The sequence below is a fragment of the Physcomitrium patens genome, chromosome 3, assembly GCF_059467195.1.
Source record: "Physcomitrium patens ecotype Gransden chromosome 3, ASM5946719v1, whole genome shotgun sequence".
In the NCBI taxonomy this organism is placed as follows: Eukaryota; Viridiplantae; Streptophyta; class Bryopsida; order Funariales; family Funariaceae; genus Physcomitrium; species Physcomitrium patens.
In genome coordinates, this window is record NC_143412.1 from 18,225,627 (window position 1) to 18,231,315 (window position 5,689).

The following is a 5,689-nucleotide window of genomic DNA, read 5'->3' on the forward strand; positions in this document are numbered from 1 at the left end:
TCTACTAAAATCAATTCTTAATTCCTTCTTACATATGCTTATATCTTTTATTTTTTTAATCTACCTTATTTTACCTTATTTATGGTCCTATAAAGATAAGTAGAAGCCATTTTTTTTAAAGAAGCAACATTACAACAAAAAGTTTTACTACCTTCCTATCTTTTATCTATATTTTTTTATTTTATCTTTTAACTTAATACTTCTATAATAAGATCCATATTATTATCTTTTACCATATAGTTGTGATATAACATGACAATGTAATGTCTCTTCAACTATTGTAGCCAATTACATTACCTATGGCATGTTGGAAGTAGGTGACTATAGATCTCATTACGTGTTTGCCGCAGAGACCTTATAATTATACCATAATTGCTATCTTTATGGATTAAATCTTGAAGCAATTTTATTTAATTATAATATGCTTGGATATTAATGCTCCAACTCTTGCATGAGTCTTCTTTAATACTATCTTTTATCATCATGAATTAGCTCATGTCATCATTTCAAATTGAGATCCATGTTTCACAAGAAGTTTTTAGTAAGTCTTATTCAAGCTATTAGGAACAAGATTTGCTATGCCTACAACCTTCTTTTTCCAAATAAATAGACAAATAGAGCATGCAAATCAGACCTTGGAATATATATTGCAAGCATTTATGGTGGTTCATCATAATGATTGGAATGAATACTTGACATCTTTGGAGTTTATTAATAATAATAGTATTCAAGTAAATATCAGTCATATATAATTTTTTCTTAATATCAGTCTATATTTGATTATGCCAACAACCCTCCATTGTGCCATCAATACCAACAACTTGACAACAAAGGAATTTATACAATGACTTACAATGGCCTTACAAGAGGCACGACATTGTCTCTTTAGTGTATAAAATCAATAGAAGCAATATGCAAATAACCATAAGCAACATAAGAGCTTCAAGGAAGGTGATCAAGTGATACTTTTCAATACCAACTTGCCACTTATTACATCAATTCAAATCCATAAACTAGCACTTTGGTGGTTTGGACCTTTCTACATTTCTATAGTGATTTTTGATATAGCATATGACCTCGAGCTTCTACCACATATTTGAGTCCATCTAATCTTTTATATTTTACATTTGAAGGAATTTTATATTGAGCTAAAGCGCTTTCTGGATTGACACCAACCACCACCACTACCAATTGTAGTTAATGACCAATAAGAATATGAAGTGGATAACATTTTGGAGCATTGCTATCTTTGCTGTGGCAATGGATATCCTCAATTTCAGTACAAAGTTCTTTAAAAAGATTATCTTATGTATAATGCAATGTGAAAACTTACACAAAATCTCACCTATTATTAAAAAAACAATTTGGAGATACCATCAAAAATAAAATGAGGACGTTTCACATTATTAGAAAAGGATTAATTGTAATTAGGTATAGATAAGATATTTATATTACTGACACATAGAGATAGATAATTAGAATCACAATTGAATAATCATAAAAGTTTTAGAATTAGGGTTAGGTTAGTAGAGTAAGTGGGATCCATTGTAGAACATTTTAAAAAGAGTTTAAGGTGATTATTTAAATAGGATCCATTATGGAACCTTCTAGAAAAGGCTTAGGATGGTTATTTAGATGGAGCCTATTATAGAACCTTCTAGAAGGAATTTAAGGCAGTTATTTAAGTAGGATCCATCATTTAAGAACATTATAGAAAGTCCAGGGTGATAGAATAAAGTATAAATAGGACTAACTATGGCTTTTTGGGCATTTGGTCAGGTATGGCTTTAGACCTTCTCTCTTAATAAAATTTGATTTTGTATCTTGTTTATTTCTGTTTTGTTTTATTTCCTTTTACATAGTTTTTCCTTTTATGTCATATTTTATTTAATTCTATTTAGTTTTATTCTCGTCTATCTTGTCCTATCTTATGATAAAATTTTATGTTGTTGTGGATTAAATGAGTCTTAGATTCTTAAGATAGACTTGTTCCATTTCAAATTGTGAGGTTGATTTAATTGCTTCCCTCAACTATTCAATTTTTTAGTATAAAATTTGGACTTCTCTCATAGGTGTAGGTATAATGCTTCCATGATTGACTTTGATGATGTATAAAATTTCAATTCTAAGAATATTGGCAAGTTTGAGAAGATCTGTAATACTTGCAAATCTATTTTCACTTCTATTAAGAATAACATCCATAATTTTTTCTTGTATTTTAATTAACTTAATAAATCTAAAAATCAAATAAAATAAGGTAATTTACTAATTCTAATATCAAATGAAATTTTTTACAATAAAAGATGATTTATTTTTTAAAGAAAAAAATAGGATTTAAAAAAAATATATATTAGTTCAAAAATGGATAATTTGTAACTTTTGAATTACTATACTAGAAGTGCAATAATTCACACACTTTTAAAAATAAGAAAAGAACATTGAATAAACACACTTGTCAAATTGTCAAAGATATAAATATTGATAAACTAAAAGTTTAAGTAGGTTGAGATCTCAAAAATTGGAATTTAATGGTTAATATAAGTTTCTAAGATCTTTAGCAATTTAGTAGTTAGATTGAAATAAAAATTATTTATGTGGCTAGTAGTTTTTATTTTTAATATTATTATAAATTTTAAATATAATTCAAGGGATTTAAAAAAAGATATTGGCATTGATAGCTTAGCATCATGATTAAAGAAGGAAATTGATCAACTTTTGAATGAATTATTTTACATTTCTCTCAATTGGTAAGTGTGATTGATTTCATTTTTATTATACTTATTTTTAGTTAAATATTTAAAAAGTACAAATTTTTTGAGTTGATATCAATGACTCAATTATTAGTTGTTGATGTTTCAATCTATTATAGAATTTGTTAAGAATTTATTTAGGATTTAGGATTTAATTAGGTTTGATTTAGGATTTAATATTTATTTAAGATTTCATTAAAGTTTGGTCTAGGATTTAGTTAGAATTTAGAATTTATTTAGAACTTGGTTGAAATTAGTTTAGGACTTCATTAAAGTTTGATTGAGATTTTGTTAGGATTTCATTACGGCTTGTTTAGGATTTGATTTAGGATTTTTTAAAGATTTTTTTAAGATTTGATTATAGATTAATTAATATTTCTATTTTTAATATTTAAAAAATAAAATTTGATATTTTTTTAGGATTTTTAATTTATGATTTTTTTATGTTTCTTTGTAAGTTTTTTAAGATTCTTTTGAAATTTAATTAAAGATTTATGAGAATTGTTATAATTTAATTAGGATTTAGTTAGGATTCTATTAGAATTGTTAAAATCTTATTGTTGTAAGTACTATTTTATCTTTCATTGCCAAGTGCTCAATGTATTCTTAAACAAACTTCACAAACTATGATAATAGACATTGATACCAATTTGGCGATAGTATTAGAAATTTCAATGAAGGTTAAGTAATATATTTATGTGGATATTTGAGTAGTATCCAATTAAGTAACTTAACATTAATTTTAAAGATTATTATCTTGAGCAATTACATCTTTCTTCCATTCATAATTTTTTTGGCCAATTCTTTAGAGATATCACCCTCAATAGTAATGAAGATTTTAGGAGATTGAGTTATATTGATTTATTCATTTTTAGATGGCCTTACTAAGATCATTTATATACTAGAGAAAATCAAGATTTAGATAATCTCTGATCTAATCTATTTGCAAACTTCATATAATTCATATAATAGTAGTTTATACATTATATTACAAGACTTGGATATATTTTTGAGAATGTGTGTCTATTTGATGATATTAAGACAAGAATTTTGGTGACTTCACCTTATATTCACCAATTCTTTTATTCACTAACCTCTATGGATGCTACAATGTTAGGTTCTTATATCTATCAACTCTATAAAATTTGAAATAACTTGGCTTTATCTCACAAGCTTATTGCTTTGTATTTTAGAATCAAATTAACTACTTGACATAAGATTGATAATACTTTGGATAATCATTGAATTTTTTAGTTGTAACTAAGAGTGATGAGTCTTCTCTTATTTTATATTAGATAACAATAATCAATAAATAATCTTGTGTATTTAAGTTATATAAATTTAATAGATTGTTTATAGAAGATTAATGTCTTTGTTAATTTCAAACTAAATCTTTGTTAATAATTAATTCAATAAAGATATATAATAAAATAAATATTTAAATAAAAAACATATATAATTTAGATTTTAAAGAAAATTGCATAAAATTTTTTATTCTAAAGAAGATTTATATATTTAAGTCCACAAGATATTTCTTAATTTTTAAACTCACAAATTATTAATATAAGATTTGGAATTTAAAAGATAATGTATTTAATGAAAAAAATTATTAATTAATTTTTATTTTTTATTAATAAAAATTTATTTATCATATGATATAAAATTGGGTGCCAAATCTTGTTGATTTAATTTGATTTAGTGGTTTTTTTTTCATCTATTTAGCTTTTTTTATTAGTTAACTTTATTAGTATCAACTAGAATTTGATGATTTAGATAGAAAAACTCATTTGACTTGACATTCTTATTAAATCAAGTCTTGTAAGTGATTTTGAAAAAAAATGCTTGTCTTGTAAAGATTTACTTGGCTATGGTGATTTAGTCATTTAATAAAGCTTTAGCATTTTTTCTACTAATACTTACACTCTTAAATTTTCTCATTGTCATGTAAAAATAGCTTAACTTATTTGTATATATATTCACTATCTTTTAATTTACAAAAATATCTCTTTTCTTTCAACTTGTGGTATAATAGATTGAAAGAAAGAAAGAAAGAAAATAAAATAAAAAAATAAAAAAATAAAAAATTGAAAGTTGTTACATATGGATGCTGATTTATAATATTTTAGCTAGAGATATTACAATATTAGAGAATTGTGCCAAAATACTACTTGTTAAAATATAATTGTGGCATTTACAAGATCTAGTTTCAAGTTACAAAATAAAAACAATTGCGTAGGTTATATGAGGATAGTGGTATTAGAATGTTGCAGATCATAGTCAAGAAGTACGAGATTGTGAAAATATATTGTGCAAATAGTACAAGACATTGAAGCAAAGTCATGCGGCACTAGAGTTGTATGTATAAAGTAGTAAGGCAAGTGTGGAAGTAATGCAATAAGGTTGCAAGAGTTTGTTGACACATTAAAGTCTTCATTTTATTTTTTATTTTTTTAAAATTGATATTATTATATTGTATTGGAAATTCAAATATTAATACAATAGATATGGCAGTGGTAAAATATAGTCGTTTTTAACTTTAAAATAGCACAATGCATTGTTTGATAGATTACAATATTCTATGTATTTTTTATGAAAGTGGTGAATTGTGCAAAAACTATATTGTTGTGCAATATATTGTGTACAAAGTATTATTACAAAGTTGATACAAGTGGAACAAAGCCACACAAGAAAATAGTGAATTGATATTTTTTGACAATATTTAAGGCTACATAATGGGAGTTGGCAATACTTTGCTATACTCTGAAACAACATACAATATTCAACGATAAGACTAACATTATCAAACGCTTTGTGTAATAATAAGATCAATAAATAAAAAGAATGTGATATGGTTTTATAACCACATAATGACAAAATCCACAAGGATCGACAATTGGAATTGAAGAGAATACTTTTTTGGCTATATTTTTCATATATTG